The 23,239-nt window shown below is 37.5% G+C and overlaps 1 pseudogene; it reads right to left on the bottom strand.

Annotated features, from left to right (window-relative positions):
- Positions 1 to 1,418: 1,418 nt before the first annotated feature.
- LOC695680 (large ribosomal subunit protein eL29 pseudogene) lies at positions 1,419 to 1,885 on the bottom strand (annotated as a pseudogene).
- Between the last annotated feature and the right edge of the window lie 21,354 nt (positions 1,886 to 23,239).

The following is a 23,239-nucleotide window of genomic DNA, read 5'->3' as shown; positions in this document are numbered from 1 at the left end:
GCAATAGAAATTCTAATTAATTAATTAGAATAATTAAGATAGTTGATTGAGATTTTGGGATAAAAGATAAGTATACTGAGAATTTGTCTGTTGTAGGGCCTCAACATTTGCTATTTCCTCTGCTAGGAAGGATTTTCCCTCAAGATACTGAGTAACTTTCTCCCTCATCATATTCATGTTTCTGCTCAGAGATGCCTTTCCTGAATCTTATTGCTCCAAGTCATGTTCCTTCCCCTTATACTATCACTTTTTTCATAGCATTTGTGAATACTCACTAATAAGAGACATCTTACCCCATTGGACTGGAAGCTCCTAGAGAGCAAGACCAACTGTCCTGCTTATTACTGTATCCTCAACAATTACTAGTGCTTGGCACAGGGCTAAGGCTACATACTTGCCATTAATGGCAAGGATTAATGATGAGCATGCAGCAGTGGAGGCAGCATTAACTCCTTAGAAAAGACAATAGAACAAAAAAATAACATTGATTATAGAGAATAAATACTGTAAACCAATAATACATTTCATAACAGGTGTTCAAAGTCTTTATGGAGAAATTTTAAAAAATATTTCAGAAAGACTTAATTGAATTTCTCATTAAATGAAGGGATGTGGCATATTTATTTGTCATGTACAGGAAGATTCAGTTTTATAAGGATAAATGATCTCAACATCAATATATAAATTCCATAAAATTCCAGTGTAAATCCTGTTGGAATCTTTTATGGAACTTGACAAAGTGATTGTAAAATTCATTTGGGAAGCATAAAGGGTTAAAATAGGTAAGATATTCTCTAAGGAAAAGTGAGGTAAGAACTTGCATAGCAGGATAAGAAAGATGCATTGAAGGCAGAATATTAAAACAGTGCAGTACTGGTGGAAATATATGAATGGAATAGTAGAATAGAGAGGTGGAAAATGGAACCAAGCTCGTATGAGATTATCTTCTTCAAATCTGTGCAAAAAGAGTAGATTTTCTCCATATATGGCATTGAGAAAAAATGGCTTTCCAAAAATAAAAGTAAAAAGTCTCACTTAGTGTCTTAGCTTGGCAGACCCTGAGATGAAGACTTGGGTGCAAGCAGTTTACTTGGAAGAGAATCTTTGGTGGCTCAAGTGAGGAAGTGGGAGGAAGTGAGAAGAGTAAAGTTAAGAAAAGGTGTGTTAATGAACAGATTGCTGTTCATGATTACTGGAGCTTAATCTTCACTGTGAATTTGGAGAAAACATGTGGCATATACTTCTTAAGATTGTCCCCCAGAAGATGGGAAACTGTAACAGTTATCTATGTATCCCATTTTTTTTCCTGCCTCAGGTTTATTTGTACAAATAACATAGGAGGACATCAGCCCTATGCAGACGGCAGCCCAGCGGTGTCACACCAGTCCTTCTGTCCTCACGTTGGCAGATAGAGATTTCTACTCTGAAGCCTTTGTAGGGGCCTGGGCACTTTTGGGAGTCTGAGCTGCAACTGTAGCTGGAGTTGCAGCCTGGGTCTTGGTTTGATCCTTGGCCTTGGCCTTTGGCTGGCACAGCCTGAGTCCCTTGGCAATGTGGGCACGAGCACACTTCCCAAGCTTGGGGTGGGCAATATAGGCAAGTCAATCGAACTTGCAGCTGACACTCTTTGGTATGTTGGGCTTAACCTCCTTGGTCTTTACAAGGGCCTTGATAGCCTTGGCAAGTGCACTCATGGCCTTGGCACTGTTGGCCTGCATCTTCTTAGGCCCTTCTTGTTGTGCTTCTTGGCAAAGCACATGCTTCTCAGGAACCTGGGGTCCCCACCCTCAAGAGATTCGTATCTTTGTGATCAGGGTTTCTTGGTGCCATTTCTGGGCCATTTTCGAGACTGGTTGTGTATGGTGTAGTTCTTGGACTTGGCCATATCTGCATCTTAAGCCGCAGCTCCTGAAATGCCTGGAACTGCTATAGATCTCATTGTTTGAAGGTTGCCCCAGGGGCATCAACTCCCCCAACACCTGTCCAGGATCTTGAAACCTGTCTTGTGTCAGAGAAAGCTCCCATGCACAGAAGAGAGATGCAGGTACTTTTAAGGAGATAGTCAGCATGCAAGAAATTCTCTTAAGCTGCAGGAGAGTTTAGGTAGGTGCAGACAATAGCAGCATCTGCAACACACACTAAAAACAAATAAAGCAAAAATGAAGTGTAAATGTATAAAAAGATCTTAATGTGAAAAATATAACTAAAACTATTAGGAGAAAATTTTGAGCAGGGTGCAGTGGCTCATATTTGTAATTCTAGCACTTTGGGAGGCCAAGGCAGGAGACTTGCTTGAGGCCAGGAGTTTGAGACCAGCCTGGGCAATGTAGCAAGAACCTGTCTTTACAAAAATAAAAATTAGCCTGGTGTGGTGGAAGCATGCCTATAGTCCCAGCTACTGGGAATATATAATATTAATCTATTCAGATCTCAAATGCATAAGATCTAGTAAAAGAAAAGCAAACAGCACAGTATTATGTGTGGCATAATACCAATTATGTAAATTTAAAAATATGTACAAAACAATTAAAAATAGTGTTGATGAATTTATCTGTGGTGTTTTATTAATATTTTCTATAGATGTGCTGATTCAAAGATGACTAAATGTCAATATGTTTTCATTTTGGAATGGCATGTACATAGATGTTATAAAGTATCCTTTACATCTGTTTTGGGTTAGTAGAGTTTGGTTTAGGATCTCTTCTCTTTTTTGAGCATAGGATTGCCTTCCAAGTTTAAAGTAAAGGAAAAAAGCAGGGTAACAGAATAGGACAGAATCCTATTCTAAGGAACAAGAGTAGAAAAAAATGTATACAAGGCAAACAAGTGGACAGTAGAAAGGAAAACGGGTTAGGCAGATAAAAACCAATGGACCTGGACTAAGATACAAGTGTTACAGAGACATTTTCAGACAATTTCTGCTACAATTATAACTCTCTTATAATTAATATCATTTTATCACTTACCAGTTTATCTCAATCCATCAAAATGTGGCACAATGGAATGCTCTGGATGCTTAGTTTTTAGGAACTGACTTTGAGAGTTTGAACAGAAGACACCACAATGAAAATTAAATGCAATTATAAACTGGTTAGTGGTTAACCACTTGGGTTCTGCAGCCCCAGAGCCTGCAGAATGAATCCAGCTTTGCCACTTCATAGCTGAGCAATTTTGAGATGGCTCTTGCTCTTTCCATGCCTTCGTTTCATCATGTAATAATAATGTTAGTATTGGAGCTCATCGTCAAAATATTCTTCTATGGGGATAATATTTTCCTCTTTATAGTATTGCTGTGAAAATTAAATTTGATAATGCTTTTAAAGCTTCTAACACCGCCTTACTCAAAGGTAATAACTCAATAATGACAATTATTGTCATTATTTCACTGCATTTAGTGAAACCATTACCCTTTCCTATACTATAGCATGTTTGATTTTCATGTAATCAGAGAACACGACCAATATGAAGCAGGTGATGGTGTTGGAAATAGTTTCTGATCATCCAAACATGCCATTGATTTGTGTGTGCTCACTTGTGTACATGTGTGACTGCTGATTGAATTGCCTGACCAAGACTCCTATTCCTAAGAATTTTTTCCTCATAATCACAAATGTGCAATTAATCCACAAGATTGCAGAAGGAGCAGCCAAGTATAAACAGATGACTCCACCCATGGCCATAGCTGAATGGCTGATAAAGCAGAGTGTGGAAAGAAGAGAAGAAAGAAGCAGACGCTAAGATAACAGAGAGAGAACCAGAATTGATGACTTTTGAGTCCCTGACCTCAATTCATTTATTAGGTTCAGCTACATTCTTAGATTTGAGTTCTGTGTGAGATCCCAAATTATCTGTATGAATTCATGTTTTTGCCAAAACAATTTTGAGTTGAGTTTCTGTGACATACCACCCAGAGTTTTGGCTAGTATAATGTGAATGCAACACTGACAATAGAGCTACTTTTCCACTTGCCTATGGCTGGAAAGTAATAAAGAGACTTGGCTTCCCACCCAGGAAAAGAGATTGATAAAACTATATAACTTACTTGCAAAGTTTCATTGTTTGTCCAGCTCATCAGTTTAATAATAATCGCCACAAGTTGGAAGAATTGAGAGCTTTTGGAGAATGTTTGGAAAATAACCAAATGAGTGAGTGAGTTATGTGTCTGTTGATCTTCACCTCACCCAATTCTGTTTATTTAGACATCATAAAAGCACTTATATAATAAGACAGAGTTCTTCTAGATTGAAAAAAAAAAGGTAACAGAGAAATGACATGGCTTGGCCTAAATGCAGTTAAATAATACAAGGAGACAGAATGCAAATGAATATATTTTGTGTGTGGAATAGATATGCTGCTAATTGCATTCACTTATTATCATAGAAATGACATGTTTTCAGCTTTAGTTATATGCCGCCACAGTTAATAATTGAAACACAAACACATGAAACAGTAATTTAGTGACAGACTTTGTAATTACAAAAGTATAGTAAGGGTTTGTTTTGTAAACATATGTGAAACTCCTTTGTACATGGTGTAATTAGCATGAACATAAAAATATAAGAAAAGCTTAAAGAAGAAATTTAGCCATATTCTTACTAATGCAATGGTCAAAATAAAAACTTGCAAGCCTCCATGGACTCAAAGGTTTTCAAAGGCTCTGGCTTGGGACAAATGAACTGGTTAAAAGGTTTTAAACACACTAGGCATACTTTGAAATATTCATATAATATTTATAATTTATGATTCTATATTTTGAGTGATCCTGGTACAATCCCAGACTATATTTTAGCTTCTCTGATCAGTTGACAGTGCAACATGATGGCTAAGTGAGATGCTGCTTTTAAATTCTTGCTCTGTTAACTCTGTTTTATCTTAGACAAAGTCCTTACTGTCTATGAGCCTTAGTTTCATAATTTATAAAATAAAAATAGGTGACTAGAAGGATTCATTTAGGTAACATATATCTTTGAAAAAATGTATTACATTGGTTTCCACAAATGTATTAGGTACTCAATAAACAGCAGTTACTATGAGCTACAGATGTGCCTTCTGAATACCTATATTTATTTGTAGGCTAGAAGAAACGGGTCATTTTTGCTTAACTAATTTGTAATTGTAATGCATTAAGTTACTGAATCCAGCTAATTTTCCTGTCCTTGTAAACTCAAATAGTCAAGGGGCATATGCCATGACATTTAACTCTACTAAGCTCCATGCCAAGCACTGTACAGACCGTATCAATGGCTTTTCAAAACAACTCCATCAAATCGCCATTATTTTCTCCCATTTTAAAGATGAAGAAAATAAGACTCAGAAAAGCTGATAACTTTTTCCATAATCAAACATAGTAACTAACTGAATCAGAACATGAAACTGGGTAATCTGGAAACCAAACTGTTAAAAAAATTGATTCAAATCCATTTTATGTTAGCTTTAATCACTCCAATAGCATGTTTATGTGCCAGACCATTAAAAAGCATAAATTTATTTTCATATAAAATAATATTATCTGGGGTGGTGATTTTGCCCTTAAAAAAATAGAAAAATTCAAGGGAAAATGGAAACTTGAAGACAAAAAAATGTACAATTTAGTATTTAGGGTCATCCTCATTTTCTATGGCCCAAAGAATGTGGGGTCAAATTTCTAAAAAGCAAGCCTGAGTTCTTAGTCCTGTAGTGCCCCCAGGTTTGTAGTTAAGAATGTACAGGATAGAGTGAAATTCAGTTAGACCAGTGACTTGCTGGTCTGCCCCTGCTACACAGAAAGAGCCAAAGTTGGAGTCTGCTGTCCCTGGTCTAGGCCATTGATCCCCAAAAGCCTAAAACACAACATAAGAATCAAGGTAATACTGGCCCATGAGCCATAAGTGGGTTATCTCAGCCTGAGAACACAGAGAAAAGGAAAACCATCAAGAATGGGAGATAATTTTTCAGCTAATCCAACAAGAGCACATTATTATTTTTTGACAGAGATAAATATTTGCAAAGGAATATTTGGGGAACCTGAAAAACCCTTCATTTCCTTCAGTGGGCACATGTACACATCTTAATGTGAAAAGCACAGAAATCCCTATCTCCCAGCTCTACATTTCCGAACATGCTCAACAAAGGGTGCACTCAGATGAAACATCAGTTAGCTCTTTCTTTCATCGGGAATGTGCTTATTAACTGTTGTTCAAATAGTTTGTAGACATAACAGCCCCAGGAGTGAATGTGGCTTTGTATTTACAAGGTAGCCATTTGTTGTTATTTATAGTTCTTTTAATTTTCACCTTTTTACATTTAAATTTTCTTCCAAAGGTTATGATTAAAATAGGCACTACTTAAGAGAGGAAAAACTACCTTTAATGTGCTTTTTTTGTCATACAGGTTTTCAAGCCTTAGAAAGAATACAGGGGTGCCCAATTTGTTCCTTTGTCAATTTTATGAACATCTATAATTTGTTTCCCAAAAAATGACCATGGTATCATTATGCAAAACTAAGATAGAAGCCTCTTTTAACAGAGGTCGTCATGCTAAACAGATGTTCTTCCATTCATCTGTTGGCTAAATTGCTCAAAATAAAAGAAGTAAAGATAATTAAGATTTATTTAAAGTGTCAATGTTACGAGACTCTGCTGGTCGATACAAGTTCATTTTCACATGTAACTCTTAAACCAACATAATTCATATGTTGGTACTATTATGGGGAGCTGCATAGCAAATGAGTTAAGGAAAGACTTTAATGTCATGCACATCTGAGTCTCCATCAAAACACTGCCACTTATCAGCTCTATAACTTAAAGTCTGTATCTCCATCTTCTTATTTTCAAAATACAGGCAATATTAGTATATGTGGTGAAAACTTACCACATATACTAATATCTTAACAAATTGAAGAATGACTAAATTGAAGAATGTAGGTAAGCTTCACCATGCCTAATATCTTTACTATTACTTTTCATTCCTCAGAAGTGCAAACTGAGGCATGACACTCCATCCAGCCAGTGAGTAGCAGTGATATGTGAACCTGAGTGTTTTTTACTCCAAAAATGAATAATCTTCCCAGTATGTTGCAATAGAATGAATGGTGACTAAATGGGATGTTGTGAAATATGATAAAGAAAAGCAATGTTTTTCAGACTAGAGAGATGAAATTGGGTCTTTTCCCTAGAAATTGAGGTAATCTCATCAGGATGTTGTTGCAAATACTAGGAATTTACTTAAATAGTAGTGTTTCCATAAGTACTTGAGTATACACAGAAAAGACCTGTACCGCTGATGGGAATATTTTCTGAAAGAAAGTGAAGAGTTGAGGACAGAAATAGCAGTTCTCTCCTGTGTCCCTACCAAACACTCATCTCATTCTCCTGGAGGAGAAAATATCTCATTTTTTACCAATTCAGTACCAGTCATGGAAACAGCTGGTAGCATTTGATGCTCCTGCAATATGCCAACATACAGAAAAGGAACTTAAAAGTCCAATATTAATGGAAAAGCCAAATCTAGTAAAACATGGTATGCTCCCTCAGGGTCTGCAGACAACCCATGTCACAGGCACTTCCTGGGATCTCCTCTTACTCTTTCAGTCATTGCTATGGCCAAAAAACATGCACTGAAAAGAACTACAAGTAGACCCTTGAGAATTAGCAGTAGCATTTATGGAAAGCCTGGTGTTGCCTGTTTATTGTCTAAAGAATATTTTTCAGAAATAAAATGCAGGTATTTAGAAACCAGCCAGATTTTTAAAAATTCATCTGGCTATTTTTCAAAATATGAACTCAACCAGCCCCATCCTATCTCTACCTTCAGAGTTCACCTTAGGTCCACACACATCAAAAGCACCCTAAACTGTCTAGCAGCAATGCAGTGTAAACAGGGTTGGTCACATTTTTTTTTCCGAAGTCACGAATCATTTACACATTTCAAATGAAAACATTTTTGCAAGCATTAAAATTTGATGATGTGTGTGTGTCCATGCCCGTGTGCATGTTTATGTGTGTATATATGACAGATAGGAATGAAACAAAATTTCTACCAATTGGCAACCAACAAACAATGCTGAAGGGAGAGATTTCAAGATAAAGGGGAGGAAAATTAAGGGGGAGGGGAGATGTGGTAGACCCCTCAACCTCGGGGTCTCCAATGGTCCCTGCCTCCTGGTGTTCACATCCTTATATAGTCTCCTCCAACACTGTACCAGGGTTGGTCTGTGTGGTGAATAAAACACAGCAGAAGTGATGGTTTGCAGTTTCCAATATTGGGTTATAAAAGACACTGTGGTTTCTACCTCCTTTGTCCTCTCTCTCTTCTCTCTCTCTCTCCCTCTCTCAGGTTACTTGATTGGAGAAAAGCCATATTGGGAGCATCCCTTTGGAAAGACCCACATAGCAAAGAGCTGAAGCTTCATACCAACAGCCACATGAGTGAGCGTGGTAACAGATCCTCCAGCCCTAGTCAAGCCTTCAGATGACTGTAGCCCTGACTAGCAGCTTTAATTCAGCCTCATGAGACACTTGAGCCAGAACTACCTAGCTAAGCCTCTCTCAGATTCCTGACCCTCAGAAACTGAGATAATAAATGTTTGTTGTATTAAATTGTTAAGTTTTGAAATGGTCTGTTACATAACAGCAGATAGCTAACGTAAGAGAGGAGAGGACGTGGGATTAAAGGATGAAGAGATGATACTAGGATAGTCAAGTTAAGAGTGGAGACAGGAGTGTGTGTGTGTGTGTATATATACACACACACATACATACAGGTATATGCAGACACATACGTGTCCATGTACTCAAGTTTAGAAACGTAAAATAGAGTTAATTTCACAAAGAAATACAAAGACTTAGTGGAAATGTCTCTACAGAACCCTAGCAAACTTTAATTTAGTCCAGTTAGAAATCCCTTTTTTGACATACATTTCACCTCTGTAAAATGGAAATTTCTTGAACGATTTCAATAGGGGAAAAATAAGAGAAGGTGACAGGCATAGTATATGCAGATGGTCAGATGAAGGGTATCATTCTCCACTAAAAAGGATGAGGAGCCATGGATCCTGGCCCAGAAGGCCTGAGTCTTGGGCACCAAACCTCATTTGACTATTATCACTGCAGCCTCTGGGCTAGCAATGTCCCCATGGTTCAAATGTGAAACTTAAATAAAATGATCTTAAAGACTCCATCTAAGTCAAGGATCTATGAATTTGTATGAACCAGAGAGGAAAGTGAGGTCACATGTGGAAAATTAACATGGAAAAAGCACATACTCCCTCCATCTCTGAGGGAAAATTTATTAGTTTGGTGCAAAAGTAACTGCAGTTTTTAGCATTACATTCAATGGCAAAAACTGCAACTACTTTTGCACCAACCTATACTATCTATTGAAGAAAAAAGTACCTTCCCCCCAAAAGGTCTTACGTGATATAAGAAACTTAACACGAGGAATCCCAAATAGTGTATGGGAAGGGTTTTTACTCCACAAGAGCTCAAAGTTTAATATGTATTCAGAGTAATTCAAATGATATAACAATACATAACTCAGTTTAATATGATCATAAGTTATTTTGATTTTGTGTTTTTCTGTAAATTTCCAATTTTGTGCAGCAAATACATACTAGTTTTGCCATGAAAAATAAAGCATAAAAATAAATACTTTGAAAAAAGTTTAAAACAAGAAACTTAAGGCTATTACTCTTTGTATCTCATTATGGTATTTGGTTTAGCTCTTCTCAGTGTACTCAGCTATATAAGGTCCTGTGGTGGATATATGAGAACTATAAGGCAAGTTGCCTGTATTCAGGGAAATCTCAATCTCATTTGGAAGCCATACCTCCAAAAAGCAATCAGAGAACATTAACAGGCAATATGTTATGTATTGCCTTAATGCAACACAAAAGGAGGTCATGATTTGAAAAAGCCAGTAGTGACAGCATCATAGAAAAGGACAGCTCAGGTAGCTTATGAAAAATGAGTTGAACTTAAAGAAGAAGAGGACAGAGAAAATATTAGAAGTTAATGCAACTTCACCCTACCTTGCTTTCCTGCTTACTCGAGGCAAAGTCCCTGTAGAATGACAGTCAAGTTTCTCCATCATGTTACAGAGGTGGTAAAAGTTATCTTTTGAATTGTAATGCATTCCAGCTAATGGTCTTTACTCCATGGCTCCCCATCATTCTTGCTTCACTTTTGTTTTTATTCTACTTTATTATTATTATTACTGTGAATAATAATAACAGCAGCTCCCATGTATTAACCACGTGTGATATGCTCTGTTTGTGTGATTCCCAAAATTGCCCTGGGATGTAGGTTTTGTTACTCTCATTTATAGATGAGAAAACTGAGGTAAAAAGCATTAAATAACTTGCTCTCAAGTGACACGATTAGTAACATCACATTATGTCAGCCTCCATAACTCATGCCTCTCAGTCTTAAGACTTGTCGATGTTTGCTCTCTCTCACCATCTTTGGGCCCATCACCAGTTCTGCAGAGCACAAACAAGCAAAAACACAGGCAAGATAGTGGTGGGGGTTTGACCAGGGAGAGAAACTCCTGCTCAAAACTGTCCCACAGTTGCTGGCATTGAATGGCAGCTGGGAGAGAAGCTTGTTACAACCAAATAAAGAAGATGCCTATTTCTAGATTTTAAGGTGGAGTTGGAAACAGTCACCAGCCTAAGGGGCCAGAAGACCTTCGCCTTTACCCACAGCCTCCCGTCTTGTCATATGAGTGAAAGCTGGGCCAAGACACCCTGTGTCAGACACCTTGCATTGCTGGGGATGCAAGCAGGGCAGCTTCCATAATTGGGATTTCCTTAAAAATATGGAACATTTTTCACTATTAAACACTATCTTCAAAATCCTAGGGCAATGTTCCAAGAGCTTTGATTCACCCTGAAACGATTTGGTTCTCAGAATGTTTCAATTTCTGGATTTAGCAACTCTGAGCTGTGGTGCAGAAAAAATATATATATTTTGAAAAATCCTTGAAGCTAAGGGCTCAGAAGAGCCAAGTAGTCAGCTAGAAATTGCAGAATATTTTATTACATTTTCTGTTTCAGCATCAGAATTTCTGCATGATAGGTATTCAAACAAATATAGGACAAACAACATAATACAAATTAGACATGAGGATTTAATCTTTTTTGTATTTATAATTTATAACAGAAAATGAAGCTGCTACTGATATTTGATAATTACCAATCCTGTATGATCTATATGATCGACATTCTCATTGTACATATAAGCCCACCTGCAACAGTCCCTGGTACCTATGAAGTGCTCAATAAATGTTAGTTTTTATTCTTATTATTAAAATAAGAAAATCTTTTCATAATCTTTCTTTGCAGCAAAAAAAAAAATCCATTTGGTCCCAAGTAAATAAAAAATAAATCTGTTTCTTCTAATTTTTTGGCCAATTTTTAGCTCCATAGTGGACATATTGAGTTGACTCTACTCATAAATGCAACTTCCTCTATTCTACTTTGTCATTAATTCATTACTATTGTGATGCTGACTAAAACAGCCCTGTTAAAAGCCATCGAAAACTTCACCTGCAAAATCCAATCTGTGGCTCAGTCATAGATTGTCAGTGTTAGAACCTTCAAGCATCCCTGTCAGTTCACTCACAAATAATAATCGCCATACTTCTACCCTCTAAGTGGTCAGAAAGCTCTACTGGTTTTGTATCAATTCACTCTCTCCCCTCCATCCTCCTTTCAGTTCTCACTTCCCCTGCCCTAGCTGTACTCCTTATTACCTCTCACCCAAACAATTACAGTTGCTGCCTAACTGATCTCCAGTCTCTGTCCATTCCAATACATATGAGTATTGCCACCCACATTATTTTCTGAAACATCAAACCAATGTCACTCCCTGCTGTAAAGCTTTTAGTTGGCCTCCTTCACATGCTCCATTATGTCCTGCTCCCTCAACCTGTCATTTAAATTCCTTAATAACACAGGCTTTACTTACATGTCTAGATTTAATTCTCAATCTATAGCAATTTTTCTCGCTGTTCTTAGAAAATGACTTTACTTGCTTATCTTAACATCCAGTTTGTTTGTTTTATTTAAATTTTACTTTAAGTCTCGGGATACAACTGCAGAACGTGCAAATTATATGGGTATACGTGTGCCATGGTGGTTTGTTGCACCTATTGACTCATCCTCTAAGCTCCCTCCCCTCGCCCCCCACTCCCCAACAGGCCCTGGTGTGTGTTGTTCCCCACCCTGTGTCCATGTGTTCTCATTGTTCAACTCCCACTTATGAGTGAGAACATGCAGTGTTTGGTTTTCTGTTCCTGTGTTAGTTTGCTAAGGATGATGGGTTCCAGCTTCATCCATGTCACTGCAAAGGACATGATCTCATTCCTTTTTATGGCTACATAGCATTCCATGGTTTATATGTGCCACATTTTCTTTATCCAGTCTATCATTGATGGGCATTTGGGTTGGTTCCATGACTTTGCTATTGTAAATAGTGCTGCAATAAACATACGTGTGCATGTATCTTTATAGTAGAATGATTTACATTCCTTTGGGTATATACCCAGTAATGAGATTGCTGGGTCAACTGGTATTTCTGGTTCTAGATCCTTGAGGAATCACCATATTGTCTTCCACAATGGTTGAACTAATTTACATTCCCGCCAACAGTGTAAAAGTGTTCCTATTTCTCCACAGCTTCACCAGCATCTATTGTTTCTTGACTTTTTAATAATTGCCATTCTGACTGGCATGAGATGGTATCTCATTGTGATTTTATTTGCATGTCTCTAATAATCAGTGATGTTGAAGTTTTTTTCCTATGTTTGTTGGCTGCATAAATGTCTTCTTTTGAGAAGTGTCTGTTCATATCCTTTGCCCACTTTTTGATGGGGTTGTTTTTTTCTTGTAAATTTGTTTAAGTTCCTTGTAAATTCTGGATATTAGACCTTTGTCAGATGAGTAGATTGCAAAAATGTTCTCCTATTCTGTAAGTTGCCTGTTCACTCTGATGACAGTTTCTTTTGTTGTGCAGAAGCCCTTTAGTTTAATTAGATCCCATTTGTCAATTTTGGATTTTGTTGCAATTCCTTTTGGAGTTTTCATCATGAAGTCTTTTCCCATCGTTATGTCCTGAATCATATTTCCTAGATTTTCTTCTAGTGTTTTTATGGTTTGGGTTTTACATTTAAGTATTTAATCCATTTTAATTTTTGTATAAGATTTAAGGAAGGGGTCCAGTTTAAGTTTTCTGCATAAGGCTAGCCAGGTTAATCTTTCAGAAAGGTCTTGCCCTCTCCCCGTCTTCCTCTCCACCCCTTTTCTCAATATGTTATTTTAGTTTCAACTCCAACCCATCATCTTTCAAGAAGCTCTCTCAAATTCTTTCATTTATAACTCCTCTCTCTCTCTCTCTCTTACTCTCACTCTCTTTTACAGTTGTCCTCTCTTTCCTCCAACTCTCCTAGCACTTCATTTATTGTCACAATGTCTGCTTTAAGAATAATTTTAAATATGTTTTAATCAGAGACCACACTGTGACAGTCTGGAAGGCAAGAACCATAGTACACTCCTTCCACGGTGTCTGCAGCACTGTCCATGATTTCAGAGTAGATATCTCATAAATGCTTAACGAATTAGAATTGTGCTATTGTAATTAAAAGTAAAAAATTACTATGTAATGTAGTTCCCCCATACCATATTTAACTTCCATTGCATCAGCTAACCTGTCATCTTTACTACTTGTATCCCCAGCAATTGGCATAAAATTTGCCAAATAAGAGGTATTCAAATATTTGTTAAATAAATGACTGATTAAACAAAATTAGAAACTAAAATTCCTATAGAATAATTTGAAATACATATGAATTGTCTCCATTTTACGGTTTAGTGTAAACTATACATTATTAATTCAGGATTTAAATAATGTAAAATTCAATAATGTTTCCCAAATCAGGATTCAATAATTTCCCCAAAAGGTCTAATTAAGAAAATAATGCTGAAACTGGTATTCAATTGTTTTTAAAACTTTATTTACTGGTTATCACACTGAAAAATCCTGAGCATCTACTGGCAACTTAACAAATGAAGCAGGCAGGTGTATTGTGGTCCTTCCTAGGTGGTTGAAGCCTGGGTCTCTCAGGAAACAAAGGCAGGTATCAGGGGACCAGTTTCAGAAACCAATAGTTGGCATCATTTTGCTGAAGGAAGAAGCAGCTCATCCAGCTGTTCTCCTGAGAAATAAGACTTTTGAGAATAAGTTGAGAGCGAGAATAGAGTATGCAGCCATATCAATGCACCATATATACACCTTCTGGCATCTTTCCCCAAAGCACCTAGTGTAACACTCAGTACAGAGTGAGATTAAAAAAAAAAAAAAAAAAGCGTTGATTATTTGCCTAGCCCAGTTCTATGTGGCCAAGAAAGGTGGGAAGCCATTGGAAAGGATTCAAAAATGTTTTTCACTGCCTGAAACCATAGGATTGATTCCCTTGAGAAACACAGATGTTCAGTCCACAACTGCCCAGATTTTACTATGGTGAAGGCATGAATCACTTTTTACGTTTCTTTCTTTCCACTTACTAAAGCCATCTGAGTCTGCATAAGTGTTTCAGATTGAGAAGATTAGTGGATATTTCAAAAACTCTTTCCCTTGGTGATCAGCATGGCATTCACTTTTGATATACCTTTAACACAAAGTCTTAAAATAAAAAAAAAATTAAAGAAATCATCACAAAGATATATCAGGATGGAATGGGTTATAAAAAGTGAATAATTATTAGGAAAACTAAACATTCTTTGTATCACTCTTTTGCACAGGCAGTCTCTAATATAATAAATCATTTATTTCCAGAAATTATTATTTTGTCCTCTCCTTTTTCAACTTCTTGGAAATAGTATATGCTTGGGTTCGGGTATTAGGCCTGAGAGTGAGTAATTATATGATCTTTCTCTAGTTCTACTCTATTCTATATTACAAACAACGTTTCATTTAATTTTCTCTAGACAACAAAGAGTTTAAGTATTTCCTCCTCTTCCTTCCTTTTCCTTGCCTTTTTAAGAGAGAGTTGAAGACAAAGTGAGAGGGTCAAGATAACATCCCTGTCAAACAAGATAATAATGCAACAAGATCAAGTAACAGTCATGAGTAAATGTTCATCTTAACATATTCACTATTAAGATTGTTGATGATGAATGAAGTCAATGAGCTGAGCTGTACAGACCTCATCCCATCCAGCAGTACTATAGATTCTCAAGAACGTGTGACTTCTTCTAGGTTGTTTCGCTCTCCATTTTTCCTTTCCCATGACTGTTTCCTGGTAAGAATTCCTTTTTCTCAAATCGAAACATCACCTTTTAGAAAACAAGCAATAAAACAACTTGGAAATATTTTAATTGCAATCTGCCCAGTTTTGTATCCAGATGAGAACTCAAATATAAAATTCTGAAGCTCTTAACCTCTGTAAATGAGATGCTGGCCTAAATTACATCTCTGGGGATGTTTTTTCTGTTCTAATATTATCCAATTCTACAAAATTAAAACAAACAACATAATTTAGGCATAAACACAAGCTAATCTTTCCCTTTGATCAAAAGAATCTCCATGCGCATTAAATAATATATGTATTCTAGTGCCTCCTTGAAAGGTAAGGAAACAAGGTAACACATAAATGTCTGCTAAAATGAAGGCAGTCAGAGATGACAGGAGTTTCTGGGTCTTCAGAGTAGGCCAAAAAAAGCTACTTTACCAACCGTCAGAAACCCCTACAACTCGGGAGAGGTTGCTGCCAAGGACATTACCCCTGGGAGGGCACAGGAGGGAAGGTACAGATTAGGAACAAGAATAAGCCATATATCTTGGCAGAGCCCTAAGAGGTCCTTCACAATTAGGGCTATCCAAGCACATCTAAAAAAATAAAAAACAACCTTCCAAACATTCCACTGAGAATGTACCAGTATTCAAACATCATTGATTTATGAGGTATTTTCTTTGTTCATAACATAGTTCCAGAGGGAGGATAAAAGAGAAGCTTTCCAGTAGTTACGCCAGTGGGGAATGTTCACTTAAAACAATTAGATTCATATAAGATGACAGGTTATTAAAAGGCAAATATAAGTTACAGGCTATGAATAAGGAGACCATGTAATATATTGTACACTTCAGGACACTCTTAAGAGAGAGAGGTTAACTAGCCAGCTAGGAGTCCAAGACAACAGGCAAATCTTGGGTTGTCCAAAGTAACCAAGACATAGGGTCACTCTAGTGACAAGGGTAAAATCATCAGAGAAGGAGGGTCGATGTGATCCAGAGAAATCTAAAAAAAAATCATGTTTCATGAAAGAGATGGGACTTGAGCTAGATCGGAAGGACAGGTGAAAGTGGGAGCAGCAGGCCCATATGATTCAGAGAAGGGTAAGCCCAGGTGAGGCTGGGCCGAAGATGGAGCGACAGGGCAAGATGCCATGCAGGGCAGCAAGAACACAAAGATAAAACCATTTACACCAGGGACAGCAAGATCGGTTTCACCTTATGTGTCAACTCAAATCAATTCGAATGGCTGCCAAGAGCCAATATCTGTTCTCCATGATGCACTGTGCCATAATCAGTTAGCAATGCAGGCCATAAGTATGGGAAAGGAACACACTGTCTCACCTGCCACATACAACATATGTCGTCCTTACATTGCTTGGACCTGTTGAAGTCATCAGGCTTTAAAACCTTGGTAAAAATGGTCTAAAAAGAAAAAAAATGTTGATTTCACTTAAGCCATTTGTTGATTTTGCTTGATTATTAAAGGCAAGAATGAACCAAAGGTATACTTGGGTGGACAGGAAAGAACCCATTAAGTGAAGCCTATCCGAAACATCCACATTATATTAGAAAAGTTAAACTCCCTGTAGAACATTTCTAGAAAGATGAGAAAGTTGTTGGGAGAGAGGGCACAGACTGGCATGCTGTTCAAATATTAATGTTGGTAAACATTCATTTGTTTAGATTTAATATAAAGCACAGCAAATAGATTGTAGAAATAGGCAGGAAGCTGTGCCCCTAAGGTAAAATGCAGTTTTACAGTTATGAAAATTTAATTTGACTGCTTTCCCAATAATTGCTCATATTTGTAGCAGCAGCATGCCAGGTAGATAACGGTCAATCAAACGGACATCGCTCTGTACATGCTCTTAAAAAGCTTGCACTGTTTCTTCTTGGGAGAATGGCATTGCTTCCAACTGTTAAAAGATGCCCAGTTGAAAAGCAGAATAAGAAATTGGACAGTAGGAAATCTTTATATATTGCCATTTCCCTCCCTCTCTCAAATTAAATTCCTGTTGGGAGCTGGAACTATTTTTTTTCCTTCTGAAAATGGAAAATCTGTCACATCATAAACCAAACCTTGAGCACAGAATGTGTGAGGTTCTCTTTTTAAAATTCTGCTTGTAGTCAGAAAAAAATTAGGATATGCTACTAATATGGGCAGGGCAAATATTTCTTTCATAGGTGAGTGAAGGACAGCAATAGATCCCTCAATGTATGAAAAATCTCTCTGGATCTTAGTTGAAGAAGAGCATCAGAAAGATTCCTCTCTGTCTCTGTCTTGCTCCGAGCCTCCTCTAATTCCTCTCTTCCTTTTGTTCTTTCTTGTTCCCTATTTCCCACACTCTTCATGACCGTTGAGAAAATGCCATTAATAACTGGTACAAAGAATGGTGCTCGGTGCATGGAGATAAACTGGGGATGACAAAATATCAACTTCCTGCTGCTCAATTGAAAGCCCTATCTGTACAACTGGTAATTACTTTTAATTTAATTAGGACTCCTGGTATTGTTTCTATCTCATAGATTACATTATAACATGTAATGTGTTAAAGCAACAAGACAAATTGAGGCGAGAAAACACAGAAAATATTACCTTTTTGTCTATAAATAATACCACAATTTAACTCTTCAAAAGGCCCTCAAGTAGCTTTACTATGAGCTAATCATTATTTTCCATATTCCTTTAGCTTGAGTAAGCAAAAAATCTTATATAATCAAATAAAAAACATATCTCATGGGTTTTTGAAAAGAATTTTTTAAGCTCTACACTTTTCTTCTTCTCTCATGCAGAACAAATAAATGATTTATGCTGTTGCGTGCTAAAACAAAATTCACATAACTAGAAAGAACAACCACTGGCACTGGAGAGAGATTATGACCTTGCTGCTTAAATTTGAGGATGTAAAAGTGGCTTGGGAATGACACCATTTTTAGGCAGAAACACACAGTTGAGTGAGGCAAGGAAGCCTATTTGAGATACTTTGACTCAAAAGAATATGAGGGATCTATTCCTTTGTAAAAGACATACACTCAATTTGAGTTTTCATATGGAATTCACAAATTCATTGTGAACTGCTAAATAAAATCCTAAAATGACCCTCTAAATAGTTAATTATGTAACAAGAATGTTCATTAGGACCCTAAGAATGTATCTTCCCATATTACTAGAGAACAGATACTGGAATTAGAGAGAGAGAGAGAGAATACGGAGGCATCCGTACAAGGAGGCAGATCCTCAGGTGGAAGATTCCCCACATGGAAGCTTACAGTTGTTGTCCAAATAACGTCTGAATGAATGGCAAGTTAAAATGTGATTGGAAATTCCTCTAACAATGTTTGATCTTTTCATCTAATACATTAGACCTGGAAATCTGTAGCATATGTTTATTGGCTTATCAAAAACTTACTCTAAACATTTCATAGCCCAAAGAAAACAAATCAGAAAGATTGTCCTTTTCTAAGATTAGAGGTTGTGATGGTTAATATCAAGGGTCAACTTGACTGGACTGAAGGATGCAAAGTGTTGTTCCTGGGTGTGTCTGTGAGGGAGTTTCCAAAGGTGACTAACATTTGAGTCAGTGGACTGGGAGAGGCAGACCCACCTTCAATCTGGGTGGGCACCATCTAATCAGGTGCCAGGACGGCTAGAATAAAGCGGGCAGGAGAAGATGGAAGGGCACACTTGCTGAGTCTTCCGGCCTCCATCTTTCTCCCATGCTGGATGCTTCCTGCCCTTGAACATTAGACTCCAAGTTCTTCAGCTTTTGGACTCTTGGACTTACACCAGTGATTTGCCAGGGGCTCTCGGGCCTTCAGCCACAGACTGAAGGCTGCACTGTCGGCTTCCCTACTTTTGAGGTTTGGGGACTCAGACTGGCTTCCTTGTTCCTCAGCTTGCAGATGGCCTATTGTGAGACTTCACCTTGTGATCGTGTGAGTCAATACTCCTAATAATCACCCCTTCATATATACATATATCCTATTAGCTCTGTCCCTTTAGAGAACCCTAATACAGAGGTAAATGCTCACAGATAATCTTAGAACCAAAAGACGTGAAATATCACCTTTTACAACAGCCTCATTTTATACATGGTAAGACCAAATTCTCAATAGGTCCAGCAATGAGGAAGGACCAAATCCCAGGTCTCCTCGTTCTTCATTTAGAGTTGCTTTCCCTCCACTACATCATCATTGCCTATTGTACGAACTAGAATTCAAACTAGTGAACTTCAGGGACTTAACAAAAGTTACATAAAATCAAATAATGTCTATTTTTGAGCCTAATTTTTTCATAAGTCCAAGAGATAAAAACACAAGTTTACAGGGATGGCTGAGCTAACTATCAGAGTATTTCAGTTTTTAGAACAATGCCTCTTTGGCAACCTTGTATCCACAGCCTGGTATGGAAGGCACAGCTGTTGCCCTATTTGCAGCCCAAGAAATCAGTACTGGCAGCCAATTCCTGCAAGACAGAAGACTTTTGGCAAAATGGCAGTGTTCTCTTACAAAAATAGCAAACCATCATCTGGGTAAATTCAGGGAAGCTTATGACTTCTGCCAAAGTGAAATTTTGACTTGCTGATGGCAAGTCAATCCTCTACTGGGACAAGAGATCCAGATAAAGGTCAATTTAGATTTAAAGAAGATATGGAGAGTGTTGGGTGCTATTTGAAACAGTTCCTTAAGCAAGCTATGACATTTTCTTCAAAAAATATTCCAAAAATTATCATTAAATAACTGTAAAATGGTTTATTTGAAAGTAAAATAATATTTTAACACAAGGCTATGTAGCTATATACATACTTCTGGGGAAGTTGCATGCCATTTTACCAAGAGGTAGGATGGGAAGTGAGAGGAAGGGTAATGGGGAGGAGTGAGCTTTGGGTTAGATCATATTTAAATATTGTTTTCAACAGTATAGCATTGTGACTTTGATGCCCCAAAGATCTGCAGATAAAATAAATATAATACATGTTCTCCTAGAGCTAATGGTCAGACAGCAAAGTTAAATAAGTAATGCAAGAGGTAAAAGGCTGGTTATTAATTTTTTAAAAATTGTTGTCATAATAGCTGAGAAAAGAGACCTTCATAGATTGTGATTCTAATAAAGTCCCACAACACTTTATGGACATAGAACATAACTTTGAAATATATCCCAATTTCTTCATGCAAGATTGTGTACAAATCATGCCAAGAATAAAAATGAAAGTATCTGTGTGTTTCTTATTACTTGGGAATTCAGTGACGTTTTCACTTCCCATGTATTAGGAAAGGGAAAAAGATTTCCCATTGAGAAATCAAGAGTAATATCAACCTTCAATGGAGCAAAGCAGAGATGGACGAAGCCATGCAAGAAACAAAAAATGACTCGCAAGTCAGCAAGACTGGACTGCATCCTGTTCAAATAAACAAACATATCTGAAAAAGAAAATATCAGCTAATAAGACTCACTCAGCAAAGAAAGCATACAAAAGGAGAGTCAGGCAGACAAACATTGGCAGTGCCGACTTTAGCACTGTCCAAAAGAAAGGGAGCTTTTGGACATCAGTCCGTCCTCTCCAGATGGAATGAAAGGCCATTTCTTGCATGAGGATGAATGCATAAAAAGTTAAAAATCAAAGAATTTGGCAGATTTCTAATCCCATTAGCAGCACAGTCTCTCTCCTGAAATGGATGTGTCAGAATTCTTTATCCTAATTTATTTAAAAATTCAGTTTATCTAACACATCTTTTTTCTGTCTTCACATAACCTTCTAATACAGTCTATCTGGAGGGATGGACTGATATACCAAACCAGCTTTTCCCATTTGGGTGACTATTATTTTTCTTCCACTTTCCACTTGCTCTTTATTCATCTGCTTTCTCTATAAAAATGGGAACGATGAACAAGCAGGCACATGAAGGGAAGGTTCGGAAGAGCAATGAGGCTTTGATCTACTAAAAGTTATGTTTGAAGAAGAGTAGCTCAATGTGGCTCATGTATCTTCACAATAATTTATATTACTCAAGAACCCAACATGGTTCCCTATCAATTAACATGGATTAGAGTCTTTGTGCTGAAAGACACTTATAATCACCTAGTGTGAACCCATTATTCTAGGAAGAAAGAAATTGAGGCATATAGAAGTAATATTACTGGCCTATGACAGAATTCTGCTCAGACTAAACACAGGTCAGTATTCCTGAAGCAGCTGACACAGCTGCCTTCAAAGTCTATTTTCTGGGGAAGAATCTGAGCCGATTCTTCTCAGCTGAGAGAGTTCTTGGGAGGAGTCCCAGTGTGAAGTTTTAGAAGTTTACTTCGACCTTAGCTTCCAGGTCAGAAGAAAGCATTGACCCCTTCAGCAGACCAATGATGCCTCTCTCTGGGAATACAACGAGTACAAAGAAGACACACCTCTGAAGTCAGCCTCTCTCTATAATCTGCATTCTTGGTCAGTTCAAGAGACTGAGTTGTAACTTGACTATGGAACTGCTACTATAAACCCAGCAGGGTAAACCCGGGCATCTGAAAATGGTCAGTGCACTTTAGAGACAGGGATTGATGAAGGCATAGATGAAGAAAGGGTCAGCACCTTTATGGGCAGAATCAGCATTTGGAGGGGGAAAAAATGTATCTCCTGTAGCTAAAGGTGGGCATTTAAAAAAATATAAACGTGCTGCCAGGAACTACTGCCAAGTGCCACTAAATAGAGAAGGAATACGATAAACTCAAGAGCATCACCTACAGGGGAAAATGAAGAATTCCAAGGAGATTCATTAGGAAGGTGGGAAGAAATCTACCAATCAGAGAAGTAGGATGTGGCTTACATTTTTAAACAAAATTAGTAGATGATGGTTCTGGGAGAGACTATCATCACAAAATAGAGCCATAGTGCATTAGTACTCCTGTGTTTGCAAGAGGAAGATGACACACCCCAATGAAAACCAAGCTTTCGAGCCAGAGAAATATCTGGAAATATATGCTAGATGTACCACATAAGGACAATAATCTGTACACAGAATTTCCAGCAATATCTGTAGGTGATGTTAAACCTTTTAGTTCTGTCCACACACATACACTGAAATGCACATGTCTCAGGTTTATTCTCTATTGCTGACATTCATTATTGCAAAGAACAACTTAGATTCTATTGCATGATGCTGTACTATGGCACAATTCTAAAGAGCCCTATAGTCATGCATACAAAATTCCTAGCACTACTGGTCCTCAGCACCTCAGGCCAGAATCTTATGCCTTCAAAGAATATTCATTCCCCCAAATCCATAGTCTTTACCTCTGGCCTCAGCTTTTCAGTAGCAAGCTCAAGCTTTCATTAGTTATACTTTCCTGGTTATACTTATATTTTTCTGGCAATATTTATACTTTCATGGTTTATACTACTTTTATTTTTTATTAAATGGAGGTAAATGTTTTAAAAGTCGTCTTTTCCACTGAATCAACATCACCACGTTAAATCTAAATTTCCCTACTACGTCTCAATTTCAAGAGCTTCCATAATCTCACTACTTGAATCATGTTTATTTTCTTTTTTATTTTTTGAGACAAAGTTTTGCTGTTGCCCAGGCTGGAGTGCAGTCATGTGATCTCGGCTCACTGCAACCTCTGCCTCCCTGGTTCAAGCAATTCTCCCGCCTCAGCCTCCCAAGTAGCTGGGATTACAGGTGTCCACCACCATGCCTGGCAATTTTTTTTTTTTTTTTTTTTTTTTTGTATTTTTAGTAGAGCTGGGGTTTCACTATATGTTGGCCAGGCTGGTCTTGAACTCCTGTCCTCCAGTGATACATCCACCTTGGCCTCCCAAAGTGCTGGGATTACAGGCATGAGCCACCGTGCCCAGTGGAATCATGTTTATTTCCTATTCTTCCAACCAGTCTCATTACCTTCTGAAAAAGTTGTGATCACAAGAAATAGCCTCTTTTTTCCTTCTATCACCAGTCAAGGCCAATTCTATCTGAGATTAGCT

The sequence above is a fragment of the Macaca mulatta genome, chromosome 8, assembly GCF_049350105.2.
Source record: "Macaca mulatta isolate MMU2019108-1 chromosome 8, T2T-MMU8v2.0, whole genome shotgun sequence".
NCBI classification, from domain to species: Eukaryota; Metazoa; Chordata; class Mammalia; order Primates; family Cercopithecidae; genus Macaca; species Macaca mulatta.
Note: the sequence above shows the minus strand (reverse complement) of the source record. Positions and strands in the feature narration are given on the sequence as shown.